General features: G+C 45.8%; 1 protein-coding gene across 1 annotated transcript in view; it reads right to left on the bottom strand.

Annotated features, from left to right (window-relative positions):
• The window catches only part of LOC142290541 (thiol S-methyltransferase TMT1A-like), a 102,690-nt gene that overhangs the window by 76,528 nt on the left and 1,501 nt on the right, over positions 1 to 24,661 (bottom strand). The window lies entirely within an intron of this gene.

The raw sequence follows: 24,661 nt of genomic DNA, 5'->3' as shown, positions 1-24,661 counted from the left end.
GCAGGCCGGGCCAGTGCCTCCATTTCCCCTCCATGCTCCTGGAAAGATGGCGTCCGGGCCTCCCCTGGACCCTGTTCCAGGCCCAAGAAAGTATCCAGCGCCGTGGTGTGCAGCGGGGGGGCCACCGATGCCTGCTGCGATGGTTTAATCCTCCGTGGTCCTATCCTGAGAGCCGGTGAGTAGGTTTGTGCTTATGATAAGTGCTGATTTAGCTGAGGGTCAACAGGAGCTCCTCTTCCCCACGTCCACTCAGCTCAGCATCCTGGACACGCCCCGCTTATTGTAGTTTTGATAAAATCACCTTTTAATCAGCAGTAGATCATCATTAGAGGACTACTTGGCGTGCTGCCAGGTAGTCCAGCATATTCATGAGCTCTGTATAACTGCTAGATCTGCAGCAGAGAAAACACTGATTTTATTAAAAGGACAGCAAACAGCTCAGTAAGTGACACATCACTGGAATCAGGGTCTCTGTCTATACATTATTCTGCTCTCAGATGAGGGAGCAAAAACCTAGTGACACATTCCTTTTCATTGGAACCTTTTCTCTTTTTTTTCTGTGGTTATGTATGCTACATATTTTGGAGTGGTCCTCTTACCTCTTTGTTGGACATACTTTGTGAGTAATTAGGACTATAAATAGGACTGATAAAAATGTTTAACCCCTTCACCCCTGGCTGATTTTCCGTTTTCCGTTTCTTTTTCCCTCCCCTTCTACCGAGAGCCGTAACTTTTTTATTTTAACATCAATCTTGCCATATGAGGGCTTGTTTTTTGCGGGAAGAGTTGTACTTTTAAATGCAACCATGATTTTTATCATACAGTGTAGTGGAAAACGGCAAAAAATTCCAAACGGGGAAAAATTTCAAAAAGATTGTGATTACACGATTGTTTTTGAGATATTTTATTCACTGTATTCACTATATGGTAAAACTGATGGGTCAGTTTGATACCTCAGGTCGGTGTGAATTATTAGACACCAAACATGTATAGGTTTTATAGGTTTACTTTTACATAAGGGGTTAAAAAAACCCCCTGAATTTTGTCCAAAAAAAGTGTCGCATGTTTTGCGCCATTTTCCTTGACCCGTAGCGTTTTAATTTCTTGGGATCTATGGCTCAGTGGTAGCTTATTTTTTGCATCTTGAGCTGACCTTTTTAATGGTACCATGCCACGTTTTGATCGCCTGTTATTGCATTTTGCCCAAAATTTGCGGTAACCAAAAAACGTAATTTAGGCGTTTGGAATTTTTTTGCTGCTAAGCCGTGTACCGATCAGATTAATTGATTTTATATTTTGATCGGGCATTTCTGAACGTGGCGATACTAAATGTGTGTATATTTTTTAATTTTTTTAACCCTTTAATTTTGAGTGAGACAAAAGGGGAATGATTTGAAATGTAAGGTTTTTTTTATCTTTTTAATTTTTCAAAACTTCTTTTATTTTTTTTTTTTATATTACTAGTTCCACTAGGGGGCTATAAGGATCAGCCATCTGATTGCTCATTCTTTTCTCCCGATCAGAGCAGCACCGCTCAGATTGGGAAAAATGCTCATCTTTTGTAGCCTGCAGTACTCTGCTGCTTGTTACAGGACCTGAGTCATGTGAGCTACAAGAATCATCACATGACTGTGTACTACCATGACAACCATCCGCTCTACGTGATTAAGTCACGTGACTGCCAGTGGCGGCCAGTGAGTAAAGTATTACTGCGACCGCGATTTAAATAGCGCTGTCACATTTTGACAGTGCCATTTAAGGGGTTGACAGGCATGGGCAGATTGCTGATGTACTCCTGCTTGCCAGGCACACATGTCAGCTGTACAAATCAGCTGACGTGTGCGGATCGCCACAGGCTGCCTGCAGCAGCTGGCGAGGATTAACACTATGACCGCTAGGACATAATATTACTGCCCGCGGTCGTTAAGGGGTTGAAAAAAAAGGACTATAAGGCTGTGTGCGCACTTTGCGTTGAGTTACTTGCAGTTCTAAACGCATCCTTTGGCAGAAATTGTCTTTGTCACATTTGGTTTTGACCACAAAAATGCTAAAAATACGCTTGGCCACGTTTTTACCGCGTTTAACATGCTTTTTCATTGCTTAAAGTCAGATGCGTTTTGAATACAAATACACTACTAAATAAAGTTTAAACATTCAAATACTATGAAAAAAAAGGAAAAAAATGAGAACAAATATAATTAAAATCATACACAAAAGCTAATTTTAATGATAACTGTGTTCTAATATTTATGTATAAAATAACGTTAAAATATTGATTTTCATTAATTTAATTGTCGGACTATGTGTGTGTGTGTAAAGGGACATATCATATAATGTCAAAAACGCATGCGTTTATTTTGTCAAAAAAACATGTTTTCTGCATCAAAAAAGCATGTAAAACGCTAGGATTGTGATTTAGAATGCGTTTTGAAACATCTCATTGACTCTAAAACGCTGCCAAAATGGCAAAAACAATTGACATGTTGCTTCTTTAAATGCAGAGATTTTGACAAATTTTCTGCAACTAAAACGCTGCGTTTTTAACAGCATTGTGCGCACAAGGAAGCCCTGTTTCCCATAGACTTTGCTTGAAAATCAAAACGCATACATTTTTGCATTAAAACGCTGCAGTTGAAAACGCTGCGGAAACGCATGAAAAAAACGCAAAGTGCGCACATTAGTGTGATGCCTATTTTTAAAAATTTTGCAAAACGAAAATGAAACCCCTTACATTCGAGGAACAATTGCATTCAAATGACATTAGTATCGGGAAGTCCAATATGGCCGCGGTCAGCAGCAGACGTGCATGAGGGAGCTCCTGACCATCCGATAACATCCAGCCCCCCAGCCGTCAATAATCAGTCCAAGACCCTCCACCTAGGCTACGGAGATCGGGCGGACAGAGGGGGATCCTAAATTTGACAGCAACAACAACCCTGTGGAGGCCCCTCGGGACTGAGGCCGGGAACCATACAGCAGGCCGCAGGGCCACAGCAATAATACTCCCGGGGACGAGGAGTGCTCGTGCAGAGGCGACTCAGAAGGCGACAGAGGGCTCAGATAGAGCTAATTGAGGTTGCACTGTGCCGCCACCTCATCCCCCAGAATCGGCCCCATCAGTCAGCGGATCCGGCAACCAGAGAGGGGAGAAGAGGGACCGCCGCCATCTTGGAGTCCTGCACTCACCATCCTGATCCCGCGGCCCAGAGGTAGACGCGACAAACGAACAGCCGCAGACCACGGACCAGGAGACCCACGGGAAGTGGAGAAGAGACGGTCATCTGCCGGTCGGCAGACAGAGGGAGCCGGAGCGGGGAGGTTGGTGAGTCACGCCGGGCCTTCCGGAGGCAGCCGGGAGATCGGAGGCCCCGGCCGGAACCCTCGCGACAGCTGAGGGTGATGCTCTGGGGAACCCTGCCGGGTCCGGAGAGGAGTCTGGGCGGTAAGTGATTGCCCCTGCACCCCCGGACGACCCCTCGCGCCCGCGTGCCCACCCAGGAAGAACCGGGTGAGTTGGGGACAGACCCCGCCAAGACCCTCACTCACCGAGAAGGCGTGCCTCTCCTCCTCCCCCCCCCCTCCGCTCCCATAGCAGAACGTCGCAAGCCTGCCTGAGAACCAGAGGGCTGTCAGACCTGGGCCCGGGGTGAAGCCGCACTCAGGAACCGGACAGGGGAATCTGGGGGAGTCCTGAACCGTGAGCCCCCCCCCCCCTCCCCTCTTGGCATTGGGGCTGCACTCACAACATAGCAAGAGACATACCACTCTTTCCTCTGCTGCCTGAGGGTCTGCCAGGAGTGAGACTTTTGCATTTAGGGTCACAAGAAGGGCTCTTAAGCGGTATTCCCAGACCTGGAGCTATATATCTTCCTGGACCCAGGGACTGCTGAGGGGAAAACATAGCAGAGGGATCATAGAGGACACCCCAGTGATCCTACATCATATAAAAAAGCACAGTCCACCTGACACCCCCCCTCCACCCCCCCCACAGGCGTATGTAAAGCGGTGCAGCCCACGCTGCCCAGAGGGAGCGGAGAGACCGGACCCCCATTATACTGGATATAACACAATAACATAAGAGCTGACTTCGACATGGTCAAATTTGGTAATAAAATGGCCAGTGCTCTGCCTAAACCAGCGGTGACCACGACCCAAGCAGATGTAGACAAATTCCTCAAAAAGCATCTCCTGCCAGCAGAAGCGGGGGCTGAAGGTCCTCAAAACTCATCTGCTAATACCACACAAGAAATGGAGGATGACGTCAGTGACGCAGAAGACATGGATTCTAGCAAGAGCCTTCCAATCTCCAGATCCTTCATTAAAAGGATTCTCAACAAAGCCTTGGAACCGGTAGTGAAGGAGCTCTCTCACATCAAACAGGATATTGGCCAGATAGGCCACAGAGTGGAAACACTGGAAGCCTCCCAGGCCACGATCACCACAACATCCAACGCCATCATCTCTTGTCTTCACCAACAAGAAGATAATGTCAACCAGATCCATACCATCCTGGAGGACCATGAAAATAGAGAGAGACGGAACAATCTCAGAATAAAGGGTCTCCCAGAATCGGTAGTAAACGAAGCCCTGACCCCAGCTCTTTTAAGCATCTTCTCCGACTTGATAGACACTGACCCTGTACCACCGATAGAGTTGGTCAGAGCCCATAGATCTTTGAGACCACGTCCCAGGCAGGGGGAACCATCAAGAGATGTCATTTGCCGTTTCATGGACTACCGTATTAAGGAGCTTATTCTCAAAAAAGCAAGGGAAGCTGGAACTATAAAATATGAAGACTCTGAAATCAGGATTTTCCAAGACCTAGCTGCCACAACTCTGACCAAGAGGCGAATATTGAAACCCTTCACAGAGGAACTGCGCCAACGCCAATTCCCATACCGCTGGCTATATCCATTTGGCATTGCAATAACAGCAAAAGGGAAACACTATCAAGGCAAAACATCAGGCGAAATTAGGCTAATCTGCGAAGATCTAGGGATTACTTTGGAGAAATATCCTGAATTAGAAATCCATAGCTCAGCAGCTGCGCTACAGCAACTTCCAGAGCCGTCACCCTGGCATAGCGTCATCCTGAAGGCCCAAAGGCCTAGACGCAATGCGGCACAGAAACTCCAGACGAACTCAGGAAACATTACAAAAAAGAGTCTGGCTCACTCAAATACAGTTGGTGCCTCCGAGAAAAAATCACAATAATCAAAAAATTAGCTCGGGCACACAGTAAAAGTAAAAGTCTGAAGACAATGCTTTTTGAAATTCAGTAGACTTTTTTTATTGATGCAAAGGACTAGACAAATCTGACGTTTCGGCCTGCACATATAGGCCTTCCTCAGAGATAGTCTATATGAAAATGGAAGAGATATGTATTCGAGTCACTACTCAAGGCGATATCGTCATGATAAACAGGAATGCCTTTGTAAACATCAACAGCTGCAATGGGTTACACCCCGGTAGTCTATGGCTACCAGCGGGGGTCAGTATTATTGGTACTAATAAAGGAATATGAGGTAGCAGAACTGCCAATCTGGCACGTGCTAGTCTCCTTGTATGTGGTCTAAATATGTGAAAGTAGACAAAATCCACTGGTAACAACCTCATACAATAGGGAAATCATATAGCCAAAAGGTCACATATACCGCTCAATGAGACTACTGTGAAAAAGATTCTCTGACTCACACTAAAGAACGGGCCAATGCCCAAGGGGCGCACAGCGCTTAATGTTTATAATCTTGATCCTAGTATGCAATGAAAGCAGTCAGTCCTGAAGCAGGAAATGAGATTAAAGGAACGAGATCAGTTCCTGGTGATGGAGAAACTCCTATGTGAATGCCGGTATGAGTCCTGAGGTGCACCTCAGGACTCATACCGGCATTCACATAGGAGTTTCTCCATCACCAGGAACTGATCTCGTTCCTTTAATCTCATTTCCTGCTTCAGGACTGACTGCTTTCATTGCATACTAGGATCAAGATTATAAACATTAAGCGCTGTGCGCCCCTTGGGCATTGGCCCGTTCTTTAGTGTGAGTCAGAGAATCTTTTTCACAGTAGTCTCATTGAGCGGTATATGTGACCTTTTGGCTATATGATTTCCCTATTGTATGAGGTTGTTACCAGTGGATTTTGTCTACTTTCACATATTTAGACCACATACAAGGAGACTAGCACGTGCCAGATTGGCAGTTCTGCTACCTCATATTCCTTTATTAGTACCAATAATACTGACCCCCGCTGGTAGCCATAGACTACCGGGGTGTAACCCATTGCAGCTGTTGATGTTTACAAAGGCATTCCTGTTTATCATGACGATATCGCCTTGAGTAGTGACTCGAATACATATCTCTTCCATTTTCATATAGACTATCTCTGAGGAAGGCCTATATGTGCAGGCCGAAACGTCAGATTTGTCTAGTCCTTTGCATCAATAAAAAAGTCTACTGAATTTCAAAAAGCATTGTCTTCAGACTTTTACTTTTACTGTGTGCCCGAGCGAACTCAGGAAACAAGCTCCATGAGAAGACCTAGGCTCAAGCCTTTTATTGCCAACCAATGTTTATGCAAGTTAAAAGCATGAAGTCACTTTAGGGGCCCTACACTTTCTGCTCCCTCGTGATGCGTATCTATTCTTATCTAGATGATGAATAGGTTGTTATTGTTGACTTTAACATATTGTTCTTTTTCTGATCTTTTCTTCATCCCCCATCTCTTCTGCTCCCTTCTTTCCCAGTATGGTCGTTGGTCTGGTCCATTCACCCCACCGGAAAAAGGGTCGTCCACCCGCAACAGTCACTATGCACACACAACATAAGGTATTTAATGTGACAAGTTTTAACGCTAATGGGTTGAATTCCCCCATACCAAGGGCACAAACTTTGTCTAATTTCCACAAGAAACATATTGATATAATCTTTCTGCAAGAAACACACTTCTGCAAGGGCAAAATTCCAAGCTTTGAAAAAGCATACTATAATATGTGGTTTCATGCTCCCTCCCCAAATAAACGGACTAAAGGGGTGTCGATAGCATTCGCCAAAGACATACCCTTTTTACCCCAACATGAAGTAATTGACCTGGAGGGCCGGTTCATTTTTGTTAAAGGCCTATTAGCGGTTTCAATGGTAACTATGGGAAATATTTATGCTCCAAATGTCAAACAGGTGAGGTGGCTGCTTTCCACACTCAAAAAATGTAAGACCTTTTCGGAAGGTATCCCAATACTCTGTGGAGATTTTAATGTAGCTTTGGAACCAAAATTAGACTCAACCTCAAAAAAGAGCCACATATCACTCGGGGATCTTTCTCGAGTCAAGACTGCTCTCCTTTCTCTATCCTTGACTGATGTCTGGCGACTACAACATCCAACCACCAAAGATTTTACCTTCTTTTCTCACCCTCATAAATCATATCACAGGATAGACTATATTTTCTTACCCAGGTTTCTACTTTCTAACGTCACAGACACAACAATCCAATCTACGCCGCACTCTGATCATAGTTATGTCACGGCGAGTTTCACACTACAGAGGGCATATCTGATTCACCGCACATGGAGGCTAAATGAGTCAGTTCTCTCCTCAGAAGACAACAGGAAACGAATTTCTGATCGTCTCCGCAATTATTTTACGGAGAATAAGACGCAAGACATCAAAGCACCACTTTTGTGGGAAGCACATAAAGCGGTCATAAGGGGAGAACTGATTTCCATATCCTCACACCTTAATAAACAGAGGAAACGGATCCTACAGAATCTATATGAAGAAATAACTATATTGGAAACTCAACACAAAAAATCTCTGTCCCAACAGACTTTAGAATTACTGACTGCCAAACGGGTGACACTAAGAGACATACTCAACAAACAATCGGCCAAGTTACATTTGAGCTGGAAAAACCGCATATTTGTACATGGGGACAAGGCCTCCAAACTCATGATGTCACTAATAAAAACAAGACAGGCCCGCACGTTTATACATACACTCAAAACACCACAGGGACACCGCACCCAGGACTATTCACAAATCTCAAATGAATTTTTACAATTCTATAAGAGCCTATATCAATCCCGACCAGAAGAAGCAACAATGGAAACAGACAAGAGAAAACGCGGCATACATAACTACCTAGCCAATCTAAGCCTCCCGACACTCTCCAAAACACAACAAGAATCCCTGGCAAGACCTTTTTCTCGTGCTGAGGTTCAGTCCACCTTGTCCAGATGCCCCATGGGAAGAGCGCCAGGTCCAGATGGCCTACCAACCATTTATTATAAAAAGTTCTTTGATATCTTGGGGGACCATCTCCTGGCAACATGCAATGCTCTGCTCCTGGGTGATCCTATTCCCAAACAAACTTTGGAAGCCCACATTTCATTAATACATAAGGAAGGGAAGGACCCGGAAAGCTGTGGAAGTTATAGGCCCATCTCGCTTTTGAATGTGGACCTAAAAATCTACGCTAGCTTAATAGCAAACCGGGTTGCGGAAATCCTTCCTGACCTTATATCCCCGGAGCAATCCGGATTTATACGGGGAAGAGAAGGGAAGGATAATGCGCTACGCTTACTTCATCTAATGCAATATGCTAGGACCCGGAGCTTGCCCCTTGTGCTATTGGGAACAGATGCCGAGAAGGCGTTTGATAGGGTGGACTGGACCTTCCTGCGGGGTACGTTGGAGGCTTTTCAGTTTCCTCAGTCGGTTATACATGCAATACTACAGATGTACACATTCCCCACAGCCAGAATCAAAATAAATAACACGCTGACTGACCCCTTCGACATCAAGAATGGAACCAGGCAGGGATGCCCCTTGTCCCCCCTACTTTTTGTCATGGTAATGGAGCCATTGATATGCTCCATCCAACAAAACCAGGGAATTGAGGGGATTAACCTACAGGGGACTCACCACAAATCCGCCGCCTTTGCCGATGACTTGTTGGTAGTAATGTCCAGACCCGAAAGAGGCTTCCCTGCCTTCATGAACACACTAGAAGAATACAGCCAATGGTCCAACTTTAAAATTAATCTCTCCAAATCTGAAGCACTGAGTCTAAACGTTCCGAGTGATGTCATCAAACGTCTCCAGAAGTCGTTTCCATTCAGGTGGCCAAAAAGCCACATTACCTATCTCGGCATCAAAATAGGGAAAACCCCCAAATCACTTTTTGACCTAAACTATAAGCCTCTCCTTCCCAAACTCACCACACAGATAGCCTCATGGAAAGCGCCTTTCATCTCTTGGATAGGCCGGAAAAATCTTATCAAAAGCATAGTACTCCCAAAATTCATATACCTCTTTCAAATGTTACCTATACCAGTCCCTAAATCTTTCCTTTCTCAATGTAATTCTTTAATCTCCAATTACATCTGGAACAAGCACAAACCAAGAATCAATTTTCACACTCTAAGTCTCCCAAAGGACAAAGGGGGAATGGGTCTCCCCAACATATCCGTATATTATAAAGCTGCTGTCCTCTCTAGAGCAGTAGATTGGGTCAGATGCCCCCCGAATAAGTTGTGGACGGCAATAGAGGAACACCTGGCCCCCTCCCCCTTACGAGCTCTTTTACTCGCCCCCCCTTGTCAGGGAAATAAAAGGTCTTGCACCAATGAACTGACTAGAACACTCTTGGACAACTGGAATCGTAACATAGAGCTGCTGGCCCCTCCTCTTTCACCACTTACACTAATCTCCGATATACTTGACTCCAGTCGGAATCTCGCCAACACCGTGAAATCTACATATCTAAGTAATGCAAAGATCCCAGTCATAGATCTTCTAAAAGACGGTTCTTTGGTCTCAAGGCAGGAGATGGGTGAGATCCCCCTCCTTTCTAAACTCACATTTCTACATTATATGACAATAAAACGCACAATTCAACCATTACTGTCACAGTTCAACCTCACTAGACCCTTAACCGCATTTGAATCGTATTGCTCGCAAACAAGGTCTCCTAAAAAAATCTTATCTCGCTTATATAACACCCTACTTACAAAAGAATTGGTAGTAAAAAGAGCTTACATATTGAAGTGGGAGAAAAATCTGAACACCACATTTACTGACGCTCAAACGAATCAAATTTATAGGGTGTCGCATGGACCGTCATGTTGTGTGAGGGTTCAAGAGAGTTCCTTCAAAGTAGTTGCGAGATGGTACATAGTCCCGGACACGGCCGCTGCTTGGCAGTCTGCCTCTTCGGGTCTCTGCTGGAGATGTGAGGGGGATAGAGGCACGTATATGCATATTTGGTGGACGTGCCCTCGCCTCCAGATATTCTGGAAGATGGCAATCCAGCTCATTTTTGACCTTACAAACAAGCAGGGGGACCCAGAACCCATGCATCTGCTACTAAATTTCCCATTGTGGCCTAATGATAAGGCTAACTCGAAACTGGTGTCTTTTGTGAGCTCAGCTTGCAAACTGCTGATTGCTCAAGTGTGGCGCACGGCTAATATACCCACCATCTCGCAGCTGTTACAGAAAATTGACCAACTATACCACGCGGAGGAGCTCTCTGCCCTCTCACGACAACAATGGTTCTTCTTTGGGCAAGTTTGGAAGACCTGGAAGGACTACAAATCCAACCCTTCTTTTCTGACGGCGATTGCGCAGGGGAGGACATAAAGAAACCTAGGCTGTCTTCTCCCCCCCCCCATTAGGGGACCGAGTGAGCTGACGACCTAGTCCTGAGTACTATGAACATATGATGAATGGATCCTAGGCCAACACCCTTTCCCTACTCCATCCCCCCCTATCCTTTCCCCCCTTTCTCAAATCTTTTAAACCCCCTATCTCCCTTCCTAAAGCTGGGGGGTAGGTGCTGAGGGCTTTGCTCAGAATCCTCAGTGATTTCCCCCCCTCCCCCCCCTTCTCCCTCCTTCTATTTTCTTGCTTCCGCTATATGTTTTCTTCTCTATTTTCTCTCCTTCAATTAGGAAAAAAAAAAAGGTTAAAACTGTTCCTCTTTTTTTTTATACTGTTATGAAAGTAGGACATGATCTGGCTCATCTTCTACCATTCGCCTGATATAATGACTTTTGCATGATTCGAGATTCTGTTTTACAGACGACATTGTACCTGGAAGGCGGTTTAATGCAGTTTAAAGCAAATTAGTTTCATAATGATGCTAGTGATGTCAATATTTTTCTTGTTATGTGCATACATTCTGTTTATATTGGTTTAATAAACAAAACATTAAAACAAACAAATGACATTAGTATCATCAAATTTGTAAAATATTCAAAAAAGTTCCCCCTCTTTTTCATTTCAAAATTTTCAAAAAAACGATTTTTTTGAATCCAAGTATTCCATATGTTGAAAAGCTCTCCAATCTTACGCGAATTCCAACGAACTGCCAAATTCTTGGAAACTTCAGTTTTCTGTTCAACAGCGAGAAACGGCGACTGGATCGAATAAAAAAATATGATAATGGATATAGAATTGCTCTGGAGGGAAACTCTAGACTTCCCACTTTTATCCAGTGCACTCATCAGAAAGAAACTCAATCGTCTGATTGATCTAAAAACAAAAAGAAACCTTCTGATAAATTCACTGCAACACGTTCTCAGTTATTTGATGTCACCAACGTTAATGGAGAATGGAAAAACTCGGAGGATAAAGAGCTCTACCTGAGGCAAGTTGAGAGTGGAGGCAAGGTTGGTTATTCGACGCTCAAACAAGCTCCTTTGGAATCAATTCATCCAAGAAAACTAATCCGACTATCAATATTTCAAGCTCAAGCCAGCACTTTGCAATCGCAACCCACACATGATACTGTCTCTGAATCTTTACCCGAGACTCCAAAGCCAACCTCTTCTTCTGCGTCATCTTCTCCTGCATGCACACCGAAATACAAAAGAGGAAGCACTACAACAGCGAGTTTACTGGTACTGAAAAACAACATTTCTACACAAAGTAAATAAAGTGCTTGCAACCATTGCTGAACAAGGTCATGATGTACCGGTTCCAAGTCAGTCGGGTGTCTGGAGACGAATAATCTCAGAAGGACAGAAAATGAAAACCAAAATTTTTGAAAAACTTCAAATCAAATATCCCTATTGTCTCCACTTCGATGGTAAAAGAATCCAAGGGGAAGAGTATCAAGTAGTTATGCTGAAAAATACCACAACCGAAATCAAACTCGGTATTCTGAAATGTGAGAATGGTTCTGTCACGGCTATTCACAAGGAACTACATCAGCTAACTGATGAATACGACGCTTGGGAAATTATTCGCATGATAATCTGCGACACGGCAGCAGTAAATACTGGTCGTTTGAACGGGATTGTAACGCTGATACAGGATGATGTCTTGAGAAAGGGCTTTCAGAAGCCACAATACATTGGCTGTCAACAGCATGTACTCGACCTCCTACTGAAGCACGTCATGAATTTCCTTATTCCAGAGTCAACGAAGAAACCAGAACTCAATTATTTCTTCATTGACAAATTAACAGAAAACTATGCCTCACTTCAGATTGATTACCACCAAGTTGCAACAGATGATGTCAACACAGGCGAGAATCCTGGATGGCAAGATGATTTCAAGTTCTTATATGAACTATGTCAGGCATATCGTCATTACAAAACAACATCACGTTGGTCTCGAATCAGTTGGAAGAAACTCCCAAACCTGCACATGGCAAGATCGAACTCACGAGCTGTATATGCTGTTATAGCATTTTTTTCTGATACCAGAGTGGCGCCGCGTCCTCGGTATAGCATGCGACTTCATCTGCTATGAATGGGCAAATGCCTGGTTCCAGTCGCAACACTACAACAACGAAGCATCCTTCAATGAACTGTTAACCTCACTCACCAAGACAAAGTGCAAGAAGGCAATTAAGTGTTTGAAGGCGCACTGGTTGGTCGGGGAGTCATTAATTGACATTACCAGATCTAACCAAAATGCTGAACGAGCTGTAAAACTGATGGAGGAACTACATGCGAAATCGAAAAAAATTGAATTTTTGAATCTAAGATTCATAGGAAAAAAATATTTTTAAACACTTCTTTTGTACATATTGTACTTATAATTAACTGTTTTATACCGTATTTGTTAAAAAACGAATAATAAAAGTTGCTTAGTTATTACTATTATTGTTTCAATAATGCAAAACTGCATGTCCTTTTTGGGGGGGAAAAAATAATTTTTGCCTTATTTCATTTGAATGAAAGAGGGAACTTTTTTTAAAAAACAAAAAAAAGCAATACTTATTCTTAAATTACCCATAAAAGTTCCTCGATTGCATATGGTTTCATAAAAAAAAAATTGTTGTCATTACACTAGTGCACACAGCCTAACTCAGTATTAGAGATAAGTGAATTGAGTTGCAGGACTCCAAGTCCACTGTCTAGGTCAGTATTCCATGACTGCTTAAGGAGAGCCCAAGGAACTGACTCCTACCTGCTGGCATTCTCACCTTCTGAATAACTAGCTTGGAATGAGGCCACCATTGTGGCCTGACACTCACAGATGTCCTGCCAGGCCGGCTAATTAAAAACAGGTGATGCTGGCAGATAATAGGCAGTTTACAGGGCTCCCGTCCAGGAACCATGAAATCCTCACTTAGTCGCTATACGAGGGTTCTGCAAATCGATTTGCTCATTTCTACTCCGATATATGACTACATACAAAATACAAAATACAGCTAACATATCTTTTCAGACAAAACTTCTAAAATCTTTTGTTGTCCTGGTTATAAAACTTGTAGCGAAAACCATGACAAAAGATTTGTTTTATAAAAACGATCCAAAAGTGGCTCTATATTGGTGGAGCATGCCTAAGGTCGAAGGCTGTGTGCCCAAGGTGCTTTTTTATGTGCTCCTTTTCTGCAAAAAAAAAAAAGAATAGTATATTTTGACAGGAAAAACGCAACAGAATAAAAACGTCCATTTTTTATTGAATTTCATTTGCGTTTTTTCCTGCTTATTTTTGTGCTTTTTTTTAGTCATGTGATCACGGGGGTTCAGGCGCTGTACCCCCGCGATCACTGCAAGGTCTCTGTCTGATGGTACAGCCCGGACCCGGCTCTCACTACCAGGAGCGGTACCCACGCCGCTCCCGACGGTTTAACCCCCTAAAGGCTGTAATCAGTATGATCGCAGCATTCAGGAGGCAGGGAGAGGAATCGTATGCCTCTCCCTTGCAATCAGGTCCCTGTTATGCGATCACAGGGAGCCGATCACTGACATGGTAAGCCTGGGTCATCACTATAAGGACCCTGGGTTACTGAGTTACAGAGAGCCTCACACGCCAAGCTGTATGCATGGTTTTTGTGAGGCGAAGTACTGCGATATAATCCCCTGTAGTTATAAAACATTGCAGGGGATTATAGAAATGCAGAAAATAAATTCAGAAACAATTAACATGTTGCTTCTTTTTTCAGCAACAAAATCTGCAAGGAAAAAAGAAGCAGCGTGGGCACACTTTGTCCTTGCTTTTATTGATTAAAATAAGCAAGGAAAAACGCATAAACAAACGCAAAAAAACCCGCTACACTTGCACATAGCCTAATAGTTCATAAAAGGGATATGCATGTCGATGTAAGGCTATGTGCGCACTAGAAAAGTGATTTTTCTCAAGAAAATTTCTTGAGAAACTTCTGGGAGTTGAAGATAACCGCAACTGCGGTAAAGAGCCGCACCAAAACTGCAGTAAAAACGCATGCGATTTTGCCGCGATTTTGCCGCGTTTTTGCCGCGGTTTTTCCACAGGTTGGTCCCTCCGTTTTTTTATGCTGTAACTGCAATAAATAATATAGATAATAGATAGATAATCGATAGATAGAAAGAGAGACAGATAATGGATAGAGGGAAAGATGGATAGATGAATAGATAGATAGATAGATAATAGATGAGAAAGACATATATAATGTCCCATCCCCCTGCATATTCTAAGCTGGCACCCTTTAGTGACTTTCATGTGGCACTAAAGGGTACTTAGCCTTGTATTTAGCCAAAAAATAAATAAATAATTAAAAAAAAAAACGTGGGATCCCCCCTATCTTTTGTAGCCAGCTAGGGTAAAGCAGATGGCTGCAGCCTGCAGCTTCACCTTGGCTGGTAATCCAAAACAGAGGGCACCTCACGCTGTTATTTTACATTAAATAAAAAATTTAAAACAAAAAACGTGGGGTCCCCCCCAAATTGGGTCACCAGCCAAGGTAAAGCGGACAGCTGTGGTCTGATATTCTCAGACTAGGGAGGTCCACTGTTATTGGACACTCCCCAGCCTAAAAATAGCAGGCTGCAGCCGCCCCAGAAGTGACGCATCCAATAGATGTGCCAATCCTGGTGCTTCGCCCCAACTCATCCCGTTGCCCTGGTGCAGTGGAAAATGGGGTAATATATGGGGTTGATTCCAGATGTGTAATGTCACCTGGCATCAAGCCCTGGGGTTTGTGATGTCACAGCATCTATCAGATACCCGACATCACTAACCCAGTCAGTAAGAAATAAAAAATAGACAACAAAAAAAGTTTTATTTGAAAAAACACTCCCCAAAACATTCCCTCTTTCACCAATTTATTGAAAAGAACAATCAATTCCAGGTCCGGTGTAATCCATACCATAGTCACTGTCCCAGTCAATGAAGAACAAAATGTTCCCCATTGGCTGGGAGAGCAGTGCAGTGACCTGAGCTAACATCAGTAGGTCTCCCCAGGTCACTGCAGGGGATGACAAGCGCTGACTTCAGGAGGTTAGATGAGATCATTACCTGCTGTGATGATCTCCTGCACTGCTGACGTCAGCACTGTCACTGCCTTCTATGCCCGCCACGTTCTCAGCAGTATCGCGAGAGCCCGTGACGGCACCGCTAGTGACAGTCTCGGGCCGCCCGCGAGATGGGCATAGACGGCAGTGAGAGCGGTGACGTCAGCAGAGCAGGAGATCGTCACAGCAGGTAATGATCTCATCCTACCTGACAGCAGCGCTCGTCATCCCCGCGGCTGCCAGCACTGCAGTGTGAGAAGCTGCTGATACTGCAGGGCGGGCAGCCGCGGGGCTGGAGCGGGACACAGACTGCACAGGCACCTGGAGGTCACACGGAAGTGCTTCTGTGCGGCGTCCAGGGAGTGTGATGTGTGTGTGTTTACTCTGCTCCGCTTCCTCTTCCTGTCATATTGACATCACTTACCTGCAAAACGCAGGGCAGTGATGAACATTACCGCAGGTAAACCACGGCTATACCGAGGGTATACCGCACATCATTTGCTACCTGCGGTATACCCGCATTATTTCGCGATTACATTACAGTGAATGGAGTAAAATACCGCAGGTACCTGCGGCTAAGAAGTGACATGCACATTTTCTCAAGACATTTTCTCAAGAAATTCTGCAGAAAGAATTTTCTTGAGAAAAAAACGCAGTGTGCGCACAGCTATTTTTTTTCCCATAGGTTTTGCTGGGAAATTTTTGCAGAAAGATTTCAAACATTTCTCAATTGAAATACTATGTCCCAAGAATGACAAAAGTATTTTAGGAGTGATACCTACTTTTGTCATTCTTGGGACATAGTATTTCAATTGATTTTTCTGGCTAACACAGTACCACAATATTACCCTGTATTGCACATCGTAAACATTTCTCAAGACATTTCTGCAGCAAAACCGCGGGTAAAACCGTGGGTAAAAACGCAGTGTGCGCACAGGGCTTAAACCATTTTTCTAAGGCCTGTTTCACACGTCAGTGAAAAACACAGACATTTTGCACTAATGTGTTAAAAATGCTCATGTCCCTCTGTGTGCTGTGATTCACAGCACATGTGTGTTCTCCATGTGCAATCCGTTATCCGTGATAGCACATGAAGATAAATTCACCTGTCCCCGCTACTGCTGTCCTTGGTGCTGAAGTCTCCCAGATACTGTGTCCTTCCACCGCTGTCTCCCCTCTGCAGCTGTGCGGTGCATAAATGCATATGCGTGCCATAATGATCTGGCTTGGAAGTAGCAGAGAGCAGCATCGGGAGACAGCATCGCAGGAGACAGGTGTGTTTAAAAAGCTTTTTATTTTCAATGTCTGTATTTTTCTGGTACGTGTTTTACAGATCACACCATAGTGTGGTGCCTGGGACATCAGTGATGTCAGAAAAAAACATACCGTGCGGAAATCATGGACACCTGTGTTCGCCGCACAGAGACACAATCAGTGAAAAATCACCGATGTGTGCTCAGACTCATTGCTTTTAATGGGTCTGCGTATGTCCGTGTTTCTGGTACGTATGAAATCTAGCATATACGTACCAGAGTCACTGACGTGTGAAGGGGGCCTAAAACTCAGTCTGTGTCAAGCAAAGGAGTAATCAGCAGTGCTTTTTTTGCGGCGGTACGTGCCGGTACGGCGTACCGGAAAATCTGAAGAGTGCTGAGGGGCAGCAGCTCTGGCTCTGTCCACATGGCTAATTTGTAAACTATACAAATTATCCATGTGTGGAGCAGAGGCACAAGGTTAGATGCTAGAGTGTACAGGCTCCTTCCTGGCATGACGTCACTACCGTCACGTGTTAGGGACGTGGTCTAATTTCACTATGCACGAGGCGACGCCATTGCCTCCTGCATCTCGCCATTTGTGAACGCTGGTTTCTGATGCAGTGCTCTACTTCAGGACACCACGCTATGGATGACATTCTTTCCTGCACAGACCAAGGTCAGTGTCTTCATAGTTGAAAACAGTAGTTCTGTCATTTACTGTGTGGGTAAGCTTCATGCTGTGTGCGTGTTCTGAAATTTTTTTTGGGGGGGCTCAGCAGTGCTACTGTGGGCCATCTGTGGTGGGGCCAGTGCTGCTGGGATCAGGGGGTTTGGTTCTCTGCTGGGGATGATGGTCAGTGCTGGGATGGGGTTCTCTGCCGGGGATGGTGGTCAGTGCTGGGATCGGGGGGAGGGGGGAGGTTCTCTGCTGGGGATGGTGGTCAGTGCTGGGACCGGGGAGGGGGGGGGGGTCGGTTCCCTGGTGAGGATGGTGGTCAGTGCTGGGATCAGGGGGTCTGTTCTCTGCTGGGGATGGTGGTCAGTTGTGGGATTAGGGGGTCGCTTCTCTGCTGGGGATGGTGGTCAGTGCTTGGATCGGGGGGGTCGGTTCTCTGCTGGGGATGGTGGTCAGTGCTTGGATCGGGGGGGTGGTTCTCTGCTGGGAATGGTGGTCAGTGCTGGGATTCAGGGGGGTGGGTCGGTTCTCTGCTGGGGATGATGGTCAGTGCTGGGTTTCAGGGGGGGGGGGATCGGTTCTCGGCCGCCCAGTGCCTCAACAGGTAAACTCTGCACAGGATCTCCTGACAGCACCCCCTCAATCTCGGCCGCCGGCTGACAGTCCCCCCCCGCGCTCCTCAATCTCGGCGCCCGACAGCAAACACCTCCCCCCCGCTCCTCGCCACAGGCCACAGAGATGCGTACCGGCAAATATTCTTTTACAAAAAAAGCGCTGGTAATCAGCCATCAGAAGACATACATAAATCATGCATACAGTTTGAGAAAGTCAAGCTTTTCTTTGAAACTAAACTCATGTCATGTTGAAATGTCTACAGTCATCAAGATTTAGATCAGGGGTAGTGAACCTCCGGACTGCGGGCCGTATGCGGCCCCCGATGACATTTTATACGACCCCTGGGCCCATTCCAGGGGACTGCAGTACTCGGGCAGCAGCCGCGGTCTTATCAGCTGCCAACTCTTTAAATCACAATGTGTGGTGCGCATATCATTATTTCAAATCTGTTTTATTGATGAAACTGTTGTCAACATACAAACATATTATTTGTGCAATTACAATACATAAACATCATTTTCTCAATGCCAGGATAACATCCAGAAATTGTTACATTACTAAATTTCTTGGAATTCTTCAAATTATCTTTGTGCTATTACCATACAACCACTTATAAATTATAGGTCAGAATTCCCACTTCTTTTGACTTCCCGTATCCTAATATACTCATTCTCCTTGTATGTCTATTGTCTTATGAATTATTGATAAATCTTTTCATATAAAAAATTAAACTAGAAAAAATGCAGATTAATGTTCAGAAAAGAAAGAAAGAAGAGGAAAGATACAAGCATAAAGAAGAGGAAATTAGAGAGAAGGGGGGAGAGGGGGTGAAGCCAGAAAAGAAAAAAGGGGGGGGAAGGAATGAGACTCCCCACCGTTTTTCAGTTCAAAAAGCTCGCCAAACTATCCCCAAACTCTGGGAACTCCATGAACATAATCCATGGTCCCCAAACTGTAGTAAATTTTTCTATGTTCCCATTTAGTTCTGCTGTCAGCTCCTCCATTCTCTGGAGGTTTGTCATTTCCTCCAACCAATCCAGCACCGTAGGGCATCTAGTCTGTTTCCAAAATCGTGGGATAATGATACGGGCAGCCGCCAGGCAAAATCGCAACATGTCCCTTTTTTGTGTTTTAATAGCTCCTGGGAGCATAGAAAGAAGGGCAACCTGGGGGGACTTTTCTATATCACCTCCGCTCATCTTTTTGTACAGGTAGAACACTGAGTCCCAAAAGGATTGCAGCTTAGTACAGCGCCACCATATGTGTAGCATTGTACCTGTGTCTGTGCCACACCTGCAGCACACATCAGACACAGAGGGAAATATAGCATGTAATTTAGTCGGGTAATGGTACCACCTTGAGAGAATTTTATAACTTTTCTCTTGAGCGGTGCATGCTAAGGAAAGCTTGTGGGTCCACAGGTACGCTCTGCTCCAATCGTCCTCTGGAATATCCTCTCCCAGTTCCTCGTGCGCATATCATTATGTCCTCAGCCTGCTGCCCTGTGCCAGAGTGCTGAGGACGTACTTTCTAGGCTAAGGGCAATTTTTAGGCCATGCCCCCTAACCACACCCATTTTACAAACAGCCACACCCATAGCCACTCCCCATCCACACCTATCCAGCAAACTGAAACTGCAGAAGCTGTCCGTGATCGCTCTGAGCCGCCACAGATCAGCAATGTGCAGAACAGGCAGGGAGTTAACTACAGGGTGTGCAGGCAGCTAGGACCCAGGAGGAGAGTTGAATAGGGTGTGCAGGCAGCTAGGACCCAGGAGGAGATCTGAACAGGGTGTGCAGGCAGCTAGAACCCAGAAGGAGAGCTGAACAGGGTGTGCAGGCAGCTAGGACCCAGGAGGAGAGCTGAACAGGGTGTGCAGGCAGCTAGGACCCATGAGGAGAGCTGAACAGGGTGTGCAGGCAGCTAAGACCCAGGAGGAGAACTGAACAGGGTGTGCAGGCAGCTAGGACCCAAGAGGAGAGCTGAACAGGGTGTGCAGGCAGCTAAGACCCAGGAGGAGAGCTGAACAGGGTGTGCAGGCAGCTAGGACCCAGGAGGAGGGCTGAACAGGGTGTGCAGGCAGCTAGGACCCAGGAGGAGAGCTGAACATGGTGTGCAGCTAAGGGTATGTTCACACATCAGGTTTTTGCTGTGAGGCACAATCCGTTTTTTTTGCCGCCGGGTGCGGTTTTTCCTCATAGACTTTTATTAGCGCCGCATTGTGCCGCATGTACTTGCGTTTGATCCGGTTTTTGCCGGATGTGGCATAAATAGTCACTCCGGCGGCCGCACAGTTCGCAGAGAGGAACGTTTTTTGCCAGCGGCAAAAAAATGCATAGCGCCGGGTGCGGCGCTGTGCGGCATGGTGCATAATGAAACTCTATGCGAGCCGGATACGGTGGCATGCTTCAAACGCCGGAAGCATGTACCGAATCCGGTTTTTACTTCTGAGCATGCCCAGAAGTGATATAAATTCATTGCTTGTCAGAAAATCAATCAATCACTCACTTACTCTCTCTCAAACTCTCTCACTCACTGACTGACTCACTGATTCATTAACTCACTCTCACCCACTCACCGATCACCGGCGCGGGGCTGCACGGCTGTCACACTGCTCCGGCAGCTTCTCCTGATTTGAAAATGCCGGCTGCCTATTATTCAATCTCGTATTCACTGCTTTCCCCGGCCACCAGCGCCCATGATTGTTGCAGTCAGACATGCCCCCACACTGAGTGACAGCTGTCTCACTGCAACCAATCACAGCCGCCGGTGGGCGGGTCTATATTGTGCGGTAAAATAAATAAATAATTTAAAAAAATGGTGTGCGGTTCCCCCCCAATTCTGATACCAGCCAAGATAAAGCCACATGGCTAAAGGCTGGTATTCTCAGGATGGGGAGCTCCACGTTACGGGGAGCACCCAGCCTAACAATATCAGCCAGCAGCTGCCCGGAATTGCCGCATCAATTAGATGCGACAGTCCCGGGACTCTACCCGGCTCATCATAATAAGGGGTTGATCATGGCAGGCATCTACGAGACACCACAAATGATTAACCTGTAAGTGAAAGTAAATAAACACATACACCCAAAAAAATCCTTTATTTGGGATAAAAGACAAAATAACACCCTCTTTCACTATTTTATTAAAATCCCCAAATACCCCTCCACGTCCGACGTAATCCACAGAGGTCCCGCGATGCTCTCAGCTCTGCTACATGAAGCTGACAGGAACGGCAGTAGAACTCCGCCTCTCTCAATCAGCTCCACGCAGCAACTGAAGGGAGTCGTGCTGTCAGCGGTGACGTCACTGCGGTAATGCCAGGTTGTGTGCGGTGATGATGCGTGCAGGGTAGTGCCGGCGTGTGCGGTGATAATGCGTGCGGTAGTGCCGGCGTGTGCGGTGATGATGCGTGCGGGGTAGTGCCAGCGTGTGCGGTGATGATGCATGCGGTAGTGCCTCCGTGTGCGGTGATAATGCATGCAGTAGTGCAGGGGTGTGCGGTGATGATGCGTGCGGGGTAGTGCCTGCGCGTGCGGTGAGGATGCGTGCGGGGTAGTGCCGGCGTGTGCGGTGATGATGCATGTGAGGTAGTGCCTGCGTGTGTGCGGTGATGGTGGGATCTCTCTCTCTCAGCATAAAAAAACAAAAACGGATCCGTTGCATCAGCTTTTTCACAATCTGAGACGGATCCGTTGCATCAGGCACAAACCGGATTGTGCCTGATTGGAAAAAACTGATGTGTGAACTTAGCCTAAGATGCAGCAGCTCTGCCAGGCAGGAGATCATGTGGTCAATAGCTGATAGATGCATTGGCAATGCTTCTATCTTTGCATATTACTGGCCAGTGCTGTGCACCTGCAGGAGAGGAAACAAGTGGTAAGTACACTGTGTCCTCTCCCCAATGTCCTGATCTACCGTGTGTGCCTGCAGCATTGAGAAGCAAACACTGTTTGCTTCTCAATGCTGCAGGCACACACGATAGATCAGGACACAAACACACGGAAGTCAGAGAAACAGCTAGAGGAGCACAGGCTCCGGGCTGGGGGGGGAGGGAATCAGCGCTGGGGAGATTCATTTTTCATACCTTAGCAGCAGCACAGACAGAGACTAGTTTCGGATAGCGCGCTCCGCTCTGTAATGCTCACGTCACGTGTTAGGATGGTAGGAGGGAAGAGCAGCGAGGCGGGGAGAGAGTGGGTGGGCGAAGCACGGGATACAGACCTCCCGCCCGGGGTAACGGGACAAACTCTGCAAATCATGATAGTCCCGCTGTATCCGGGACGGTTGGGAGGTATGGCTGTGAGCCTCCAGCGTCTGGCAGTGCTGGGAGCCTCCTGCCTCCGGTAGTGCTGTGAGCTTCCTGCCTCTGGCAGTGCTGTGAGCCTCCTGCTTCTGGCAATGCTGTGAGCCTCCTGCCTCCCCCGGTGCTGTGAGCCTCCTGCCTCTGGCAGTGCTGTGAGCCTCCTGCTTCTGGCAGTGCTGTGAGCCTCCTGCCTCCCCCAGTGCTGTGAGCTTTCTGCTTTTGGCAGTGCTGTGAGCCTCCTGCTTCTGGCAGTGCTGTGAGCCTCCCGCGGTGCTGTGAGCCTCCTGCCTCCCGTGGTGCTATGAGCCTCCTGCCTGCTGCGGTGCTGTCAGCCTCCTGGCTCCCACGATGCTGTGAGCCTCCTGCCTCTCGCGGTGCTGTGAGCCTTCTGCCTCCCACGGTGCTGTGAGCCTCCTGCCTCCCGCGGTGCTGTGAGCCTCCTGCGGTGCTGTGAGACTCCTTCCTCCCATGGTGCTGTATACCAGCCCTAGTACTGTATATGCCCACCAGTGCTGTGTGCCCCTCTCCCTGTCCTGTGTGCCACCCCCCCACTGCTCTGTGCCACCCCTCAGTGCTGTCTGTGTCCCCTTGGTGATGTCTGTGCTCCCTCAGTCCTGTACATGTTTCCCAGTCCTGTTTGTGCCCCACTAGTGCTGTCCGTGCCACTGCTAGTGCTGTCCGTTCCCGTCAGCACCCCCATCCCCTCCTGTGATGCATATGTGCGCCCCCATCCTGTCCTGTGATGCATATGTGCACCACCATCCCCTCCTGTGATGTATGTTCCCCCAGCGTCTCCTGTGTTGTATATGATTAACCAATCTATTGACTGTGCTCCAGACCGAGATAAACCTGGAAAAGCAGCTGTGTGAAGCAACATGATCAATATCACCGAACATCACCAGAGAGAAGCTCCAGCCACCATACTAAGGGTGAGTTAATTAACTGTTTGACCAAATATATTATGGTGATGTTCAAGTTGATAATTTTTTGCGGCCCCCGAAGGTTGGTAGAATTTTCAAATGGCCCCCGGCAGTGAAAAGGTTCCCCACCCCTGATTTAGATGAAAACATGATACCCTTATAATATCAGTAAGTCTTGCACAAACTTGTGAAGTCTATGCCAGCTTGTTTGGAAATTCCACGCCAAAAATCTAGCTACATAAATGCTCGCTATTGGATCCTGTACTTGTAGTGGAGATTTTCGGTTCGGCCAAATGCAAAACCATATACAGTTTGACTTATATATATGTATATGTATATATATATATATGTATAGTTGCAAATAGTTCCCATGCTGAAGATGTTGTAATGATATCTGAAATATACCACAATGTTTTTGTCATTTTTCAAAATTGCTGCAAAAGAAAAAGATACCATGACTGATACTGATCATTTTTTTTTTGGCAAACACTGGCTTGTACAGATTTTCTTGCAGATAACTAGGAAAGGGTTCTTTACAGTTAGAGCAGTCAGACTGTGGAATGCCCTACCACAAGCGGTAGTAATGGCAGATACTATAACAGCTTTTAAAAAAGGGCTGGATGATTTCCTCAGGACACATAACATTGTCGATTTATAAATGATTTAGTGACAAAATATATAATTGGTGGAAGAAGGTTGAACTAAAAGGATCTAAGTCTTTTTTCAACTTATGTAACTATGTATAATGGTGGCAGTTTCTAGCTTTTTGATTTAGTTCATGGCCATACAGAACTATACTGCTTAAACGGACAGGTACAGCATGGTTACACTAACGCTTTGCTGAATATTTCACAATGTCACCACAGACCTAAGGTTGTACGTACATTAGATATTTTTTTCTCTGGCATGCACGGTATTTTGATGAAATTGTGTAGGGGAATTTTTGATCCCTTGTTGTTAAATTTGTTATGCACAGATATCCAAAAAATATCAGCACAAAGATAACTATAATCAGCAAAGCAACATATAATAAACTTAAAACTTTCATAAAAACATATGAGGTTAATTTCATTACAAAATTTGGTTAAAATGAACTAAGCACATTGTTACAATTAATGAAGCCTGTGATAACAGACTGTACAATACAAAATCATACCGCA

The sequence above is a fragment of the Anomaloglossus baeobatrachus genome, chromosome 2, assembly GCF_048569485.1.
Source record: "Anomaloglossus baeobatrachus isolate aAnoBae1 chromosome 2, aAnoBae1.hap1, whole genome shotgun sequence".
NCBI classification, from domain to species: domain Eukaryota; kingdom Metazoa; phylum Chordata; class Amphibia; order Anura; family Aromobatidae; genus Anomaloglossus; species Anomaloglossus baeobatrachus.
Note: the sequence above shows the minus strand (reverse complement) of the source record. Positions and strands in the feature narration are given on the sequence as shown.